Source organism: Gymnoscopelus microlampas (genome assembly GCF_963454915.1).
Source record: "Gymnoscopelus microlampas genome assembly, chromosome: 6".
NCBI classification, from domain to species: domain Eukaryota; kingdom Metazoa; phylum Chordata; class Actinopteri; order Myctophiformes; family Myctophidae; genus Gymnoscopelus; species Gymnoscopelus microlampas.
In genome coordinates, this window is record NC_139943.1 from 44,041,049 (window position 1) to 44,061,547 (window position 20,499).

The window sequence follows — 20,499 nt, forward strand, 5'->3', positions numbered from 1 at the left end:
TCACCTGCCAAAAATATTTTTCACGCGATACTCGCGTGAAAAATATAAATATAGTAGATACAAGATAGTCGTAACTATAAATTAGGTTGCTTTATTCATTACAACTGTCATTCTTCGGAGAACAGGTGGACAGATGAGGAGATAAACAAGTTGAAATTGTGAACATAAGGTGACAGGTTTTTATTGCACTGCCTGAGGTGAAGACCATGTCTTTTCATGAAGCTGTAATAGAAACCTAATAGAAACCATTCTATAATGAATGTACTAAAGCTCCCTTTACAGTACTTTAGTTTTGTAACGATGGCTGTGGGTAGATCTATGGCTGGTGCAGATGGTCACGGATTGATTCTGAAAGGCCCACGGTGTTCCCATACAGAAAAGAAACATACTTTTGAGAACATATAAAAAAAGTATATATTTGTGATATTTTATAATTTTTGTAAACATATACTGTATTTCAAAATATACTTTTGATGTTTTTAGCCGCATGCTGAAAGCATAGCGGCTCTATATTCAGTCTGACTCTAACCCGACAGATGTCCGACATGTTTGCAACACTTTTTTTGCGTGATTGGCTGTCGTTTAAGCCAATGGGCGCCCTCGTCCTCCCAAGCTATGGGACTAGACACGCCTCTCTCAGTGGATTCGTCTGAGCGCTAGCCGAATTTGGCTAATACTTAGCTTGTATGCTTGTATGATGTTACTAACTGTTTTTAGCCAAACGCGGTAATGTCCACTCAGAGATGCTCGTAGGCCTGCGTCCTGCGTCGCTGACGCACCATATTGCGAAAGGACGCATTCATGACACCGTCGTTGCGTCCATGGGACGCACTAGGTAATAGCTCCGATAATATATAATATTTGTCAGCCAGCTGTGATCTGCATGGACTCTCTCGGTTAGACACCGTTGGTGGAGAAGTATAACTCGGTTAGACACCGTTGTACTGGAGAAGTATAACTCGGTTAAACGGCGTTGTGTGGCAGCAGCAGCAGCAGCAGCACAGCCCCTCGCTGTTAGTCTACTCACAGAGAGAGAGAGAGTCGCATGAGGAGCTGGTTGAGACCTGCTCTTAAACGTGTTAAAACGTCTTGGATAGACCACTGTCTGGAATAATAACTGATCATCATACATACAGGTCTACTACTACTAATCTTTGTTGGTGTTGTGCTAAGGCTGAACGATTAATCGTTTTCAAACCGAAATCGCGATTTGAAACCACGCGATTAGCTAATCGCAAAGGCCGCGATTTTTTAATTTTTAATTTTATCATAATAAATAATTTTAATATTAATATTAATCCCAGAGCACCCGCGGGACTTGTCTCCTCCTCTCCAGAGTGGCTGCCTCTCTCTACAGGGAGCGAGAGGGCAGCCCCCCCCCCCCCCCCCCCCCCTCTCTCTCTCTCTCTGTCCCTCTCATAGAGTTAGGTCCCTCGGTCGGCTGCGAGTATTTAAAGTTTGTCGAACGGCCGTGTCGCGCGTAGCGGTAAAACATTATTTTCGGTGCGACACAAGTAGTGTAGTAGTAGTGTTGCTCCTATCTATGTTTGTTTCTGTAAGTGTAACTTATATTTTTCCCATCATTATTAAACTATTTCTGTTGGATGCTGTGATCTGATGTAAACAATACGATGCACAGGACTTCCTGGTCAGTGTTGCCAGGTTTTGTGAGAGAAATAAGCAACCCTGTCTATGAAAACAAGCCCAAAACAAAAGAAGCGACTATGAACTGTATCTTTGTCACTTATGTACAGTGGTGGAAAAAGTACTCAAATGTTGTACTTAATAAAAGTATCAATACTGCAATGTAAAAGTACTCTGTTACAAGTAAAAATACCAAATTCAAAATTGACTTGAATAAAAGTAGGCCTACAAAAGTATTGGAATCAAAATGTAAAGTACCAAAAGTACTTGTGTTTGAAAATAGCAGATCTACAAGCTCACAACGCGTCGCATCGCGGCGAGTTGTGAGCTTGTAGATCGGCTATTTTCAAATTACCTATGTATACAATAGGGCTAAAGTGGTTAATGTAGGTTTTATAATATTATAATTTATATCTGCAAAGTAACTAGTCACTAAAGTTCTCAAATAATTGTAGTGGAGTAAAAGTACAATATTTGCCTCTGAGATGTAGTGGAGTAGGAGTTAAAGTATTGGAAATTAGAAATACTCAAGTGAAGTACAAATACCTCAAAATTGTACTTAAGTACAGTACTTAAGTAAATGTACTTGGTTACTTTCCACCACTGCGTTATGTATTCTGAGTTTTTCACTTCCAAGGAGTAGTAGTAATACAATGTACAGTAGGAGAGGACTTTGGCTTGTGAGACAAAAACGTGTTACATTTTAGTTGAATGATAATCTACATAAGCTAAATACTGGATATCAGTAAATATGCTTCTGGAGCCATAAGTGAAAGACCTACTTATTTCACTGCTGTGAATTGTTTACACAAAATGGTAATGTTGTGTTGTTGACAAGATTGGAGCCAAAAAAGCCTGCCGCATGCGGCTTTATTATGACTTGTCATTCTTGTTTATTTTTGGAGGCCCAAAGTAGATTGAGTAATTATTTTTATAGTGAGGCCAATGGAACAAAAATGTATATAACATGCACAAGAATTAGTCTTTTGTGGACTGATTGAATGTGGTCAGCTGTTACTCTGGCTAATGCCAATTGTGGTACAGTGTCAGCAAGCTGTACCACTAGGTCTTTGTAGGCTCCATTCAATTCAGTGCTCAAGAGTTTGAGTCAGCAGCCCTGCACGTTCTGGGTCTGTAACTGAGGCAGTCAGGGATGCTGAAGCGGTAGCAGCTTATATTGTACAGGAGGCAGATGTCATTGTAACCAAAATGTTGCTCAGGTGGCAGAGGCCATAGCCAGCTACTGTTGCTATGGAGGTTGAAGCCATGGCGGTTGATGTTATTATTGTCTCCGCCAGGCCGAAGGCATGGCGAGAGACTATATTTTGCACCCTGTCCGCCCGTCTTTCTGTCTGTGAACAGCTAATCTCCGGCACCGTTGGCCTGATCACAGCGAAACTTTGCACACACACTCCCTGGATGCCAATTCCGAACCTCTGCCCCAAATTTTTTAAAGTTTTCACATGGGCCTGTTATAGCGCCACCAGGGGGGCGATTCTACCTGACCTGGCAGAGACCTGTGCTCCGAGGAGCACCTTTTCTAGTTGAATTTGTCAAATCAATATCACGATTATTCTCAAACCTTTTCCACGATTATTTAAAAAAAGAAAATAATGAAAACAGCCGATCAGAAGCTCACGGCGTGTCGCAATATGACGCGTTGTGAGTTTGTAGATCAGCTATTTTCACTGTTTTTGGACGCCACCGTTGTACATACAGGGTTAAGTTGTTAATCAGATGAATCGACTTAGTCAATTATAAAAAGGTTTTCCATGTTGATTTGTTGATATATAAGAATTAATCAATCAACCTACATGAGCTCGGTTATTGGTTCTAAGTAACGGTTTCGATATATTTTCGAATAATTGCCCAGCCCTACACAGAGGAAGAGGTGAAGACAGTGGTCGGCACTGAGGTTTTAGCCGTAGCAGATGAGGTCCAGTATTAACAGCTTTGTTGCAGAGTCCCTGTGCGGAAAGTGTGGCGGCAAGGGTAGGCGCACAAGAACAAGGAAGCACCACAGAATGACACCTCTGTCTCAAGCACTGAGCCTAGGTCTGTTCTGTCCAGAGCATGCAGCTAAACCAGTGCCAGACGGCATGGATTTTTGGAACTCTGTTAGCATAACTCGAAATACAAAGACACAAGAAACCATACCTTAAAGGGCAAGACCACTTTGGTAGAGGTTTGGGTTGTGTTGTTACCTTGCCATGATGTAACTCCAAAGGTGGGCAAGAAATCAAAAATAATTTCTCCATTGATTAGAAATTGATAATTCAAAATATGCGCCTCATTGACTTACATTGTACGGTAAAACAGCTCTCAAAGTCACTCTTTTAGCACAAAAACGAACGCAAACAAAGTTGATTCAGACAATATAGAACATCACCAAACCCAGTACTGTTTTTTTTTTAAATAAAAATGTCAACTTCCTGTTGATTTTGCCATTTTTAATAAGTAGAAAACCCGGACTGGATCGGCGGATCCGGATCCAGATCTTCAAATAGTAAAATCAACAGGAAGTTGACATTTTTATAAAAAAAAAAAAACAGTACTGGGTTTGGTGATGCTCTATATTGCCTGAATCAACTTTGTTTGGGTTCATTTACGTGCTAAAAGAGTGACTTTGAGAGCTGTTTTACCGTACAATGTAAGTCAATGAGGAGCATATTTTGAATGATCAATTTCTAATCAATGGAGCAATTATTTGTGATTTCTTGCCCACCTTTGGAGTTACATCATGGCAAGGTAACAACACAACCCAAACCTCTACCAAAGTGGTCTTACCCTTTAAAGCACGAAGGATTATATTAGTTGTTGCAACAATGAAAACAAGACTTGCACTGGTACAAAACGACCCTCAAGTGATTCCTGTCTGCCTTAGAGCTGCTCTCCACAACCTCATACACAGTACCTTCTAAAACTCCCATGTGACAACAAATACTCCTCTCCGTATGGTACGATTGTATTCATTTACCCATCTACAATCTGCTCTGATATCTGTGCTGACAACAACACATGGTAGCAAGTTTAGTAGCCTAGGTCAGAGGTCTTGGCCACAAGTCACTAAACACAAAGTTTTCAAAAATAACTACACACTGGTTACACTGGTTGAATGCAATTATTATAATAATAATGCTGTGTCTACTAATACTTTCCTCGACAGACTCCCTAAAAGTAACTGGCAATGAGGGAGATGTCTTGTCTTTTAGAGCTGGCTGGGAGGTGGCAGGAAAGAATTTGGTGGGGGCCAAGGCCTGCATGTCTTTTGGTGTAACATGGGAAAATAAAGTTGTGTACTTTTGATTCAGGTGGCCTAGAGTTGATGTTGGTCTGGGGACAGAGTGTTGAGGAGGGAGGGTTGGGGATCTGAAGGACGTCCCAAGCACTCCTGATAGGAGTTCTCCTCCAGTCATTGTAATTGCCTGGTTGTATAGCACCGAGCTATTATGCTTGAGGTAGACTTGAGTCGTCTGACAGACAGAAGCACATAGGTAGGATGTGATTCATGTAGATGGCTATTGATGTGTGGAGAAGTTCCAGGATCTGACATAACTGGGGATTAGAATATGTTGTCATCCTGTGCCATAAAATCTGATGAGGAAGTAGAGATGTGTGTGGCTAGACAACTAACTCGTAATTGCAAAATGTGCTTTTATTGTGCAAAAAGACTTTGTTAAGGGCCGGTCAGCTACGCTACCGGTCCCTCTTGTAATTCTGATTCTTCTTTCTTCTTTGTTCCAATCTGGAAATCTGCCTCCCCATGCATGAAAGTAAACAAAAATTGACACACAGGTCCAGACTCCAGTGCCAAAGTGCCAAAATCGAGCAAACAACCTGTGCAACAGAGGCGACAGGTGGAAGAGAGAGGAGATCTCCTCGGCGCCAGCGTTACCGTGTTTAATTTATACAAAGTTTAGACTCGGGTGTAAGCTACAGCCAAGAATTAAGAACGGACGAGCCCTGTGGACAGTCGTTGCGACGCCGTGGCGAATCGAGTGACGGTTTCATGAATGAAACGCCGCGGAGAGGAAGGATTCTGACGGAGCCGCCGCGGTGAGATAAAACCAAGCTTTCTGTTCTGTTGGATTACAATTTACAGGGTACCCCAAACTTGAGTTATTATTAAGATCGCCGGTGCGGAAGACCGTTTACGTTCCGTTTTGGATTAAAGGACATAACAGACATTCTCGAGGCCGCGGTTACAAGAAGCCGTTCGGACTATAACGGGGGACTGTTTGTTATTGTTTGGAAAGCGGGTAATGACCGTCTGTGCAGCGCTCTGACTAAGTGACTTTGGTTGTACCTTTGTTATTGTATACGGGCGAAGCTGTGATTTTGGAGGGAGGGAGTTTGTGAAAGAAGTACTGTTTTGTTTATCTGTTTGTTTATTTATTTCGTTTATTAGGGAAAGAGTTAGGGACAGAAGTTGATTTAAAGCCGAAGTGTATTATTTGTTTACCATTTAAATTGTCAATTGTTTAATTTGTGGCTTATTTATATAAAGTCATTTCAGTTCAAAACCTGCCGATCCCGTTGTTTTTCCTTTAGTTAATAATTATCCTTTCAAGGTAAAGGCCGATTGTTACAAACAAGTATAATGACATTCCGCAGTCATTCAATGGAGACCCTCGATCCATTACTAGGTTCCCTATACAAATCCATGGCTGACACGATAAAGCACGGTTATCATTACCTGTCAGACTTAATGCACAACACCAACAAATAGCTGTGCAAGAATCTGCACCAGACTGTACCACTGTTTGATCACATTCAGAGTATAAAAGAAAAACAAGACAGTTATCTCTCTCCCCCTGCTCTCCATCCTCTGCAAACCCTCAAACCACTCAAAACGAAATTAAATGCTGTCTAGTCTTCATCAGACTAGACAGCATTCTGTAATGTAATGAGTAATGACAATATTTTTTTCTGAACTGATAATGAATTTGAGAATTTAGCATATTGGTATAGATATAGGTACATATAGATATGCAAAACCCCCTCAAAAAGGATTTGTGGTTCAATTAGCACAAATTGTGATGATGATCTATTCGGCATATCATTTCAAAATTGGTGCAAAACAAACGCTCATGTAAGGTGTTACCTGCTTACATGTTGTTTGGAGGTCTCAAAGTGTGACAAAGTGAGAGTTCAGCACTATTACTTTTCATTTCTATTTCTATGCTGATGATACCCAGCTATATCTATGCTGATGTTACCCAGCTATATCTTTCTGTAGCTCCAGACGACCCCTGTGCTCTAGACCCGTTGTTGACCTGTCTGTCCAGCATCAAATGCTGGATGAGTAAGAACTTTCTTAAGCTAAATGAGGATAAGACGGAAGTTCTCATAATTTGTTCTAGTGAGCGGAGAGAATCAATAATAAGTAGACTCTGTAACCTGACTGTAGAAAGTAACACTGCAGTAAAGAACCTGGGGGTTATTATTGATTCTGAATTGAATTTGAATACACACATTAATCATGTTACCAAGATTGAGGTAAATTCTAAGATCTTATAAATATTGCACGAATTAGAGCCTATCTGTCGTTGGACGATCCGGCTTGATAACTGCAGTGCACTTTTTTCTGGCCTGCCAAAGAAAACAACTGACAGATTACAAATTCTTCAAAATGCGGCAGCCAGAGTTTTAACTAAAACTAAGATGAGAGAACATATTACTCCAGTTTTAGCTTCACTACATTGGCTACTGGTTAAAATGATTTTACTTGTTTATAAATCTCTCAATGGTCTGGCATTTTCCTACCTCTATGACTAGATATGTTCCAAACCTCCCCCTCAGGTCTTCTAGTGCCTACAATGACATTTAAAAAACACGGTGAAGCAGCATTCTGCTTCTACATTCTGCTTCTACTGGCCGACGGCATGGAATAAACTCCCATTACAAGAAGGGACCTAAAAAATAAGTGCAACAAGAACAGTGTAGACAAGAATACTAACAAAAAAAGCAGGATAGTGAAGAAGAAAACGAGAAGGAACAAGAGGCGATTTGTTGATGATCTAGCATGTGAGGCAGAAGGAGCAGCTGGACAGCGGAACACAAAAGACCTTTACAGGATCACAAGACAACTGGTGTGGAAGAACAGGACTATTAGCCGACCATTGAGGGAAAACTCCTGGAACGCTGAAGGGAGCACTTTCAAAAACTCCTAAACAGACCAAAGATCAGCATGGTGCCAACCAAAACCCTGAAGGTCAACTGTGGGAGGATCTCAAAGGACGAAAAAACAAGAGCCATTAAAAAGTTGAAGGCTGGAAAAGCACCGGGAGTTGACAACATCACCCCTGGTATTCTGAAAGCTGACCCCAAGGCAACCACTGAGGTTCTGTACCACCTCCTCAACAAGATATGGGGTCCGGAAGTTATTCCAACAGAATGTAAGACAGGCTTAATGGTCACCATTCCTAAAAGAGGAAGTAAGGAGGAGGAGTGTAACAACTGGAGAGACATAATGCTACTTTAATTTTCCTCATTGCCATCGATTGGATCATGAGGAGAACAACCGAAAATCAACGGACAGGAATCCAGTGGACCTTGGTTACCCAGCTCGAGGACCTGGATTTTGCAGATGACCTTGCATTAGTCCCTGAATGCCACATACACATGCAACAGAAGACAGACTATTAGACCAACAGTGAACAGCTTGGGCTCAAGATCAACACCGGCAAAACCAAGACCATGAGGTAAAATCCCCAAAACACATGACCCCATCACACTCAGAGGGGAGGTGATGGAGGACGTGGAGCATTTCACTTGCCTAGGGAGCAACATCAGCAGGGATGGAGGAGCAGACAGAGATATAGAGCTACGAATCAGCAAAGCACAGCTGGCATTTAGGATCTTACGGCCAATCTGTCTACGCAATGTAGCTCTCCAACAGCACCAAGCTACAGATCTTCAATACCAACGTGAAGGCTGTCCTACTCTATGGCTCTGAAATGTGTAAGACCACCGAGGGCCTCACAAGCTAGATCCAGGTGTTTATTAACTAATGCCTCCAGCTATGGTCGCCATCAAAACCACAAACGAGAAGTTATGGAGGATCACAAACCAGGACAGTATAGCCAGCTACTACCATCATAAGGAGAAAGTGGAACAGGATGGGTCACACCATGGAAGGACACAAATAACATCACGAGACAGGCCCTGGAGACGTTCCACACTCCAAGACCTAAAGAACATTGGAGTGAGCTGGCAAGAAGAAAAAGCCCAGGCCCAGAAGAGAGTGAGATGGAGAGCTCTGGTGAACGCCTTATGCCCCTCAACAGGGTAAAGAGGATTCAAGAGGAAGTCAAGTCACTAAGTACAACCCAAACGTTCTCGCTACATCTATCTCTTTATTAAATGGGTCAGTGCTGTGCCCTGTTTTTCGGCGCTCTCTTCCATGCTTGATCTCATTTGGTATTCCTTCTATGCGCACCCTCCTTATCACATTCCTACAGAGTATATAGGCGTTTGACATGCAGACACCAAAGACATTTGACAGCATTGCACATCAGCTGTCTTCTCACACCTATTCTTTTTTCACTCCTCGTTCTCTCCCTCTCTCATAGCAAATTCATATACTTGTGATGGATGGACGGAATGGGGTGTGGGGTCGGCTATAACCTTTTTTCAGCCTTATTTGATATTGGTCCAAATCTGTTTATCTACCTGAGGATGGGTACTTTTTTCCTTCTTCGCCAAACCTCTTCGCTGAATATTTGCCCAGAATAGGGACACTGGGGTTCATGTGGTTTAATATTGGTATCTGGATAATTTCCAGGATTCCTTGATCGGTTGAGATAAGCTCTAAGGCAATTTAGGCAAACATGGTTTGCTCTCATCAGTAAGAGGTGAGAACATTGACCTGTTGTCACTGCAGCATTAGCAATTGCTAGAATGAGTGTATCAATATTGTTAGCTAAGGTGTTATTTATAGGTTGTGGTGCATGTGTGTTGGCTCTAGGCCAGATGGACAGCAATGATCCTATTACTTGTATTACAGCATGCATCGGTACATGAGCACAGAGATCCTATTTACACATGGCAGACAGTACGCATGCATAGGCTTTCCTCATTAATTCTTAGTTCTTAGTTCCTAGCTTATGAGGAGAGAAGAGATGAGGTCTGAAGAACGCTGTTCATGGTATGGTATGGTAGGTCTTTCTTTTTGAAGTGTTTGGTCTTGTGGTTAACAACTTGCATTCATCCTCTGCAGTCAATGAATTGTGTGCACGTGTATGTGCACTGTAGGCTACTGTACAGTACATTGTGTGTTCATATATGTGTATTGTAATATGGAGGGGTATGCATGAATGTGGTCCATAGAGAGACTATTTTAGGATGATCAAACTGTTAGACTTGTAAGAACAAATCTGTTATGTGTGAGCAGTTTACCTCTTCAAAAGGCACCTACCCCACAAGTGATTCAGTGTCTTTGATTCCTAAGTAGATACATTTTCTGACGTCAAGATACATTACGATAGTTTATCCATTTCGGTGATGAAATTAAGCAGCAATTTGTCAGTCTGTTAGAAATAGCTTCTGGCACATTGTGTGGCCACTGGGTAACACAATCACGCATCAAGCCAGTCCAGTATGTGGTTCACATTCAGCCAATGGATATCAAAATGAATTTCATTATTGCTTGCTATTTTTTGACTGTCTTTTTGACGGAACACAAGTTGTAAAGAGTGCATGACTGCTGATGAAAACGCACCGTTCAATGTCCTTAATCTAAGCTGACTGCAAATTTGGCAAAAAAAAAAAAAGTATAGAAGAACATAAAATGGAATTAGAGAAAAAATAAACGTTTATTAGAGGTATTGAATGCACGGATGTACTGGATCATTAACACACTTGAATATCAGCCAGGCTGTGGAGGGGAGAAGCATTCTGCTCACACCAGGCACACTTAAGAGCATGCTAATCAGCCCAGTCATGGAGAATTAAAATCCACTTGATGAGATAATAAGGAATGTGTTGACAAGTGTGCGTGCGTGCGCGCGCGTGCATGCGTGTATGCGTGTATGCATGCGTGTATGCATGCATGCATGCGTCTAATAACGTGATGGCTATCCATTGCATTGCCTATGGTCCCTGATTAAGAGCCTGTGTGTGTCTATATCAGGCTCATTATCAATATCATTACTGAAACTTAGTTCTCAGCTTTTGGATGACATTTAACATTCAATAATTATGGCAAGTCACTTCCCTTGCATGTTGGAGAGAAGAGAGTGGGGGTTTGGCGGTGGGCCAAAAGAGCAAAGGAGATGAGTTGATAGGAAGGTAGCATAAAGAGGAGAGAGAAAGAGAGAGAGAGAGAGAGAGAGAAAGAGAGGGAGAGGGAGATCATTAATTGCTGAGTGATTTACTGGACTATCAAACAATGATCCATTATTGTCTTTGTTGCTTTTACAGCTTGTAATTCAATGTCATAAATTAAACAGATAGGTTGATTGGCTGAATTCTCTAAAGTTCAGCTCATGAGGAATTAACAGGTCTCTGAGTAGGTGGGTGTGTATCTTTATTCTATGCACTTAAAAAAATATGTTTAGTATTTAGAGTAGCCAATCATTTTTTACCCGCTTTTTCTCCCCAATTTGTTGTGCCAATGAATTCCTCCCCACACCCATTTCTGTGTTATCACTGTTCCTGCCAAACACTCCCTGCTGACAGGTGCTGCCCCAGCCCGTAGGAGTACATGCATTGACCAATATCACCCTCCCCACCCGGCTTCCCACCCCCGAACACGGGCCAATTGTGTTCACATAGACGCCCGTCAAAGCCGGATGCACCACGGTGGATTCGAACCCACAACCTCGGTGGTGGTGGGCAGGGACTTAACCACAGAGCCACCCGAGTGCTTTCTGAGGGCTGCATACTACTGACTGTACAGTATGTGTGTGCACACTAGATTTCCTTTTTTCCCCCCTTTATTGACCACATCAAGAGTGAATGAATAGGCAATAAATACTGACCGTACAAAAGAACACTGCATTGACATATTGTAGGTCTCACCTCCAGAAACACAAAATGACATATCCAAGTATGCAGACACTTTAGAAAGCAGCACATTGTAAAGAAAGGTACCATCCATATTGCTTGCATTGCTGCCTCTCCTCAGAACCTGTCCTTGAGGGACTCCCCTCCTCTGTTCCCTCACGTCCTTCAGATTCTGCTTTCGAAGTCATGCGTCCAGGTTTGATGCGTGGGAGTCATCTCTTCACTGGGGCCTTTGAAAAACCACCATCTGTTTCAATGTCTGCTCTGATTAGAATGGTGTCTGACTCTTACCCAAGCCCACCCTCAAAGGGACCGACAGAGGAAGCCTGCACATTAAAATGGTTCCAGCGGCTACCTTTTTACTGCCTTGATTTCTTTTTTACCTTATTGATTTTCGGGTTTCAATAACATCAGATCCCCATCCCTAGTCTGGACTAGGAATTTGCCTTAGGGTATAACATTATAATGTCATGATGAATCTTATCCTAGTGATGACGTCATGCCACACTACTTTGCGGTTTGTTCACTGTCCAAAGATTTGTCTCATAGCCTGTAATGATATGATGACAGTTTTTTTTTAATCCCGCGATTTTTGTAACCCATTTTTTTTCACCCGGTGCCAATTTCCTAAGTGATCCTGGGCGCTACACCAGCCCTACACCAGTGTTACACCAGTCCCCCACAGCCTGGGGAGGCCAGGGCCGAGCTCATGTTTCCTTCAGTGCATGAGAGCCAACTGACCTTCTTGTCACCTGACAGGGGGGAGTTTCCCTGGTTAGACGTAGCGCGTGGAAGGAACACGTTATTCCAACCAGTTCCCTTCCCCTCCATCAGGCACCCCGGCTGTCATGGGGGAGGCGGTATAGTGACCAGGATTACTACATGTTTTTGTGAGGGTATTAACTACCCTGGGAGACACGGGGAGAACACGCAAACTCCACACAGAGTGGGCCCTTTCGCCAACCCCACCTAGGGTATGGGCGCTGATGATGCGGAGGAGAAGACACGCCCCCAGCGCCCACAGCGTCCCCGGCGGGAATCGAACCCAGGACCTTCTTGCTGTGAGGCGACATCGCTTGTGACAGTGATGACAGTCTTGATGAGAGCTTCCTCCCATTGCCTTGTGCCTTTTCATATACATCGTGCGGATGTTTTAGGGTTGTGCAGACTTCTGTAAGTCTGTGTTCCCCAGACTTACAGAAAGATGGAAAGAGGTAGGGCATGCCTCCTGGCAGAGATTTGTGCTCTTCTGAGCGCACCTTTCTAGTTTACAGATTACTTTGTAATTAAAACAAACCAAATGCCAGCATAATTGGACATTGCAGTAATGAACTACATGAAGACAGATAACAGTTTTTCTGGGTATGACTCACTGATTACACAGCACAGAGGAGGGAAGTAATTTACTGGTGTAAATGGGTTAGAGATTGTTCTGATCTTCCTCTATGTGACATACAGTATCAAAGCCTGGCTTATACTCTACATAGGTCTACACATCCATATGTTGTTCACGCAGAGAGAGGACACACATACTGCACAATGTCAAATCCCAATATCAGACACAGATACAGGGTTCTTGTTGCCTTGCTAATTGTTCCAACATCAGCCTCTGAGAGAAGGGATTAGCATGCTGCATTAGCATAGTGGGAAAGATAGCTGCATTATACTGGGCACTAATTGACTCACTTTCCTCTGCATCCTCTCCCCCCACTTTCTTTCTCCCTCGCTCTATCCCTCTCTTTCCCTCTGCCTCTTTCTCTCACTTACTCTCCATCTTTGTCACTTGCTCTCAGTCTCTCAATACTCCCATTTCTTTCCTCTCTTTCGAACCCCCCCCTCCCCATCTTTGTGTCATCGTCTCTGTCGTCCTCTGGGTTGTATTAATGAGGATGTTTACAAGATTAACAAAGTGCCTTGTGTGTGTGTGTGTGTGTGTGTGTGTGTGTGTGTGTGTGTGTGTGTGAGAGTGTATGTGCGCACGCGCGAATGAGGGGCTTCTGTTGTCCCATAGGGACCGTGTGGATTACACAACTTTTTCAATATCCTGTAGTTCAAGCTCTATGACCAGCTGCAATAGCACTATTGGGTTACAACAATACATAGTAAAACACAGGCGAGATACAGGCGATTTCCCAAATACATTAACCAGGAAGTGAATGGAGCAGTAAACCTTGGGATCATGTGATCGGCTGGTTCTGCGTGCATCTGGGGATGAAATGGTCACTCATATGTTAGCGAAGAGCGCCATCTAGTTTAAACAGCAAAAAACACAAAAAGTGGTCCTTGGCAGTGTGGGCCTTTCGAAAAAAAGTCAGCTTAAAATGCGCTAGATCGCGTATTTTAATAGCTTTTTTTTTGTGAGATCTGACGTTCATAGTGACAACACTATGCAACTTGATTGTCTTGAATGTGCCCCACCGGAAGATCGGAAGAAGTTTATAAAGTGCTAGAATCACCTGCTATACTCCGATGGACGGTTTTGAAATGCCTGTTGTGATTGGAATGCTTTGTAATTGCACTTCTGATTGGACAGGCTAATAACGAAAATTCAAACCATGTTTTGTAACTGCATTGTATACATTTTTTTTGTCATTTCTGCTTTATTTGGATAGAGACCGTGAACAGAGAGACGGCAACGGTGGGAGACAGAGGGGAGATGACATTCAGCAAGGAGCCTCTGGTCGTATTCAAGCCCGGGCCAGCCGCGGGGAAAACTACAGCCTTATTGATGTGTGCTCTTAACAGGTAAGCCAAGGATCAACATGTCAAGGTGTCTTTATTTTAACATCTTGTGTGCAAGTACATGAGAGTGAAATTATTTTGTTCTGGTTCCTCATACATAGCAGCAAAAACAACAACAACATATATTAATAATAATGATGGTCCTGTAAGTACAGTTTCAATCCCCAGCTCCTCTTGGCTGCATGTCGAAGTGTCCTTGAACAAGACATCGAACAGGGGTTCACGTCTTGCTGTCTTATTATTAATATATGTTTTTATTTTATTGTTTCATTGCTGCTACAATGTATAGGTCAAGGTTGGTGCATTGCATGGTTTTGTCCACTGTCAGTGTGTGACTGGGTGAATGTATTGCACATTGTAAAGCACTGTGGATAGAGATGCTATAGAAATGCACCATTTACAGGAACATAGTGGAATGAGTTCCATTTTATTGTATTTGGACTATATTATGCTCTGCCCTAAAGCCCTTAGACTTTACCAATGTACATTTGCACGTTGTTTCATCGTCATCCACTTTCTTTAATACCACACAGATTCACAAATGGTGGACACAAGCACAATCACAATCCACACTGTATATAGTAACATAAGCTATTTATATACAGTACATTTGCGCGCACACAGGGTTAGGGTTACACACACACACACACACACACACACACACACACACACACACACACACACACACACACACACACACACACACACACACACACACACACACACACACAAATATGTATACATATTTTGTGTAATTTGAAAAGTTCTCTTTAACAGTTGGATGGAAACTTTACTGTTCCTTGCTTAAAGGAAGCTAATTAAAAAGCAATTACCATGAATTTCTGTAGTCCTTAAAATTGCCACCACTCACATCTTCCTGTAACTATGGGGAACATTTTGGGGAAATGGGACTGTGTGCTTTTATGTGTGTCTGTCTTTTTTGTCCCCTTTTCTTTCTCTCTCACCTTGGCTTGTTTCTTACCCATTCTCTACATGTTCCTCTGTCTTATTCTTTTCATCCTGACTAACAAAAGGGCAGGAGGGGCTGGAGCGGGCGATGGGAGGAAATAGGGAAAAGAGTTTCTGCTTGTCTGTAAATGCAAACAAATAAAAAATAAATAACAAAACAGAAGAAAACAAAAACCCTGAAAACCTACATAGCTGCAGGGTTCCAACTAAAGTATAAATTATGATTATGATTATGAAAACTGTTTGCTCTATCTTTGGGATCTTTGTTACATGTACTGTGAGCTTGCGCTGTATATCGGTTGTTTTATTATCTCTTCGTTACCTTTTTATATCCTCCTTAAGTACATTGATTATTTATTCATAAAGCACAACATGTGACGACATATGCAACTTGGTAATTAATATGAATAGGCAAATGACATCCACTCACTAATGTGAAGTAGCACATCTGGCTCATGTCCTGCCATTGCCACAGAACGGAATAATGCTGTGGTGATCATTATTGTAATAGATTGCAAAATGTCTCTGCCCTTCCCCCTTCAAATAATAGCTGTAGGCTTCTTTGGGCAGCTAGTGTCATAGAGATAAAGATTTTGGCTCAGTGTTAAGAAATGGACCCGGAAGGGAATCGTGTACTTTCTCACATTGATGGGTCATTTTCTCAGCCTGGGAGGGTAATGACAAATGCATGCTGTAGCTTTAACTGAAGAAGTCTGGGCATCTTCATGAGAAAGGAAAAAAAGAGTGTCTGATTATATTAGTTTTCCAAATGAACCAAGTTGGCTTCATACTGTATGCATCTTACTGCCTTCCTGCAGGCATGCACTCATTCAAGCTTTCTCTCTCTCTCTCTCTCTCTCTCTCTCTCTGTGTGTGCACGCAAGCACACACACTCACTCACTCTGTCACGACCCAGCTCAAAGGAAGAACAGAATGTGGAAACCACACATGACTCTTTAAGAAAAGTAAATCAAACCAAACAAACCAAGTAACCTAGGGAGGCGAGAGAGACTGACTGCTCAGCCAACTCATTTATATTTATAGGTGAGCAGTCCCACCAACCCTAACTGTAACCTTACCTTAACGCTTACACTTAAGCCCCAAGCGTGAATCAGAAATGGAGCCATCATCACTTTCGGGGGTTCTGCTTCCTCTATCTATCCACATGAGGACATTTGGTCCGAGGGGCAGAAACACAGGAGAGTGCACACACTCTTGCACATTATAATGTCCCGTAATTCCACCAGGGCGACAGGTAATTACCATTGGCTGCGGGTAATGACATCACTGACGGAGAGATGAGAGGTGATGCTCTGCAGAATTATTCCCTCTAATTACTTTCTCCCATACACCTATGGGAACTGTGTGTGCGTGTACATGTTTTACCTCAAAGCGCCACAGGGAATGCTATTGCAACTGTCTCTATCTGGCAGAGAGACTCTTTCCCAAGCTTTGAGCAAGGCAGAGATGCAGATATTTTGTACACCACTTTTAATCTGTTATTAAAATAGACTTGCTGTGTTTCAAAACCATCCATGTCAAACATGAGCTTTTCAAACCAGTCTCCCCAAGAGAAACAATGTTTCCATAACTACTCAGCCAACTAACAACGTCCCTTGCTTCACGAAAGACTACGAGATGAGAGAGAGAGAGAGAGAGAGACTTGCACAAGAGGGAATTGTTTGTGAATCTATGTGTATATAAGAGAGAGAGAGGGAGGGAGTAGTGAGTTAGAGGGGAAGAGACAAATGCAGGGACAGAGGTAAACCGATAAAGAAAATAGAAGCATAGAGAGCTAGAGAGAGAGCGATGGAGAGCTAGAAGCGGGATAGGGGAAATGATATGTTGTGGGCTGTGTCCCAAATTCTGGTGGTGCAATGGTTTGGAAATGGAAATGTGGGCACTATCTCATTATCCTGGCTTGCTGACTGGTATTTTAGTGAAAGCAAGCTGTGTGTGTGTGTGTGTGTGTGTGTGTGTGTGTGTGTGTGTGTGTGTGTGTGTGTGTGTGTGTGTGTGTGTGTGTGTGTGTGTGTGTGTGTGTGTGTGTGTGTGTGTGTGTGTGTGTCTGTGTGTGTGTGTGTGTGTGTGTGTGTGTGTGTGTGTATGGAAAGGGCTGTGTAGTGGTGTCAGCACATTTGCAGGCATAATGTTTGATGTTCTGAGATGTTTACACCCCAATGGGGGTGTGTGTGCATGCATGCATGCGTGTGTGTGTGTACACATGCAGGTGCACATGCAGTAGGCCTAATTTATCGAGCAAGATGTAAAGTGAGTGTTCTGAACATTTGTGGAATAATTGTCTGTAAATAGCATTCTTAAATTATTTATGCTTTGGAAATGAGATTTGTATATAAATTGCACCATATCTCCGACATGTGTGCACACACATTGCTTTTCTCATCAGGAGGCCGGGAAATGAGACAGAAATGTTGGATTTGACGGGATGGGCAATGACTCGGCTCGTTTATCCGGTATGTGCTTTGTGTTCCAGTAACAACAAGGAGGATAAATATATTTTCTACACGTTATTTTAAGACATTTCTGATTTATTAGATAGTGAGACGACCTGCGGCATCTCAGGTCATAAGCCCTGCTCACAGCATTCACTTTAAATGGTGCTCATTCCTCATTTTACTCAAAAACATACATGCGTGCTCGACTGCATTTGCAATACCAAACAGCTGCTCTGTGCGAGGCACAAACTCTCCACTGTCCTCATTATTTCATCCCAGAAGACGGTGGAACATTTCTTCGGTAAACATGTGCTAGAGAGGCAGGGCTGGTGACAGCGTGAGTTCTCAGCCTTCACCCAGCCTGTTAGGGGTAAGAGGTCGCAGTGAGCTATGCTTCGCTATGACTCACTTACGCTTTCACTTGTTATGTACTGCCCCCTACGTTCCATAGACCTTTTTGTTTCTTACCTGATTCCAGTGCTGGGTGTACATTACAAAGCAGAAAAAAACACTAGTCAAAATAACACCTCTTATTTCACTGGCCATGGCCCCTGACAGGGATGTGGCTTTTTCTCTGTTAGCTATCAGGCGAAGGGATTTGTGTGCTAATATAGAGGCAAAGGTACGCGTGTATCCACACACAGCGACACAGGCATTCACAGGTGTGTGTCTACAAAGTAGTAGTTAGAGTTTAGTTTTAGTCTTAGCATACTTATTCAGAGTCTAAATAAGTATGCTAAAACTAAACTCTAACTGCTGCTCTGTCTAAGACTTAGGGCGGATTCACACTATGGTCCCGGGTGCGCACCCTGGACCACTTGGCTGATGTTGTGATAGTGTGAACATTGCGTATCGTTCCCTGAAACGGATCACCGTACCGTACCCGAGACCGCCTCCGGAGGTAGTCTCGGATCCGGATCATGCGTATTTGGGTACGGAACGATGTAAATCCATCCATACCAACAGGAGGAAGTGGACTGCTAATCATATATAATTTATATATTTTTATAATGACACATTATTTTAGCTGGGTTATACCTTCTCATAGTTCTACTTGAATGTTGACAAAAAATATTATAATAATCCCGCTAGTGTTTGAGTACCGCGAGCCGTGAAAAAACATAAACAAAAAACACATGTGTAGCAAACGTGTATATAAGGATAAATATACTAAGGATTAGTCCGTGACGTCACTGCTACAATACCAAGGATGCGTCCGTGACGCCAATATCACATTAACAGAGACGACGTTACATTTCAAGGTTTCAAAGACCAGTGCACACACTGCTTTGGTTGTGTATTGTTGATCTGTTGTTATTATAACTCAAGACAACGTCAGGAACACAGTCAAACTTTATTATTCACTCTTAACTCTGACAAGTGACTCTTCTTCTGTGAATGACATTCTCTAGCTCCCAAAGCCCCATAGTCAACAGCGCCCCCATGAGGCACATGTTTACCATTACTGTTAAATTAAATGGTCTCGGGTGTGCAAGAATCTTGGCCAATGTGAATACTGGCCAGCTGCGAGAGGCCAATCGTACTCGGGAACGGTTTGAATGAATCGGACCCAGTCTGAATCCGCCCTTAGACAATCCCCTGATCACCAGTCTGGAAATTTCTCAAGCTTCCAAATATGAAAAACAAGCAAGTAACTTTTGTAACCCATTTCTTCGGATGAATAGGCCTCCTCAAGGGACAGGTCAACATCACAGGCCACCTCCAAGATAAACACTTTTTCATGATTCTGGTCCTTGGGGAATGCTTGTCAGAAAAAGTCAGGAGGATTTGTGCAAAGGGTAAAGCGTTTTCCACTCCACTGCTTCTCTTAGTGGTAAAAAGGCAGTTGTAATGCACCACTCACTGTTTTCACGAGTCATGTCCATTTAGTCGGGTGACTGGTGGTAAAATGTTGCTTCTCCTGAAGGCAGTTTGTGTCCAGACTCTTAATGAAGTGTCTCTCTTTACCTCAAATGAACTGTATTCCCATTAAGTCAGAAGCCGAACAAAAGCTGAGGAGAGACCATAGTCTAAAAGTACTATAGATTGTATCTTGTAGAGCTAGGTTTCAGAACATCAGAAAGCATACACTACATTAATACTGCACACACACACACACACACACACACACACACACACACACACACACACACACACACACACACACACACACACACACACACACACACACACACACACACAAAGTACCGATCCTTGTAGGATGAGAAGTGGAAGTAATAGGTCATTGCGGTAGCTTTAGAGAAATGATCACTTTATCTCCAACCGCTCTCCACAGACTATTGATTATCTTAGCCTAAGCTGAGATATGTCATGAGTGGTTTGTGTGTATAGGTGGTATGGCATGCGGCTTGTATATTTTGTTTGTATTTGAGTATACTCATCATTATTGATCATTATCATTATTATATATATACAAAACACATACAAAGCACAGCATTATTATGGTGTGTTTTTATGTGGTTGTCTATGTATAAGTGTGTGTGTGTGTGTGTGTGTGTGTGTGTGTGTGTGTGTGTGTGTGTGTGTGTGTGTGTGTGTGTGTGTGTGAGGTGGGGGGTCGCAGATAAGTATGAAGAATGGGGAAGGACAATGAGCAGCATACTGTACTTTTGTCTGTCTGTGGGCTTTATACATATTTAACCAATGAAATGTATTACCT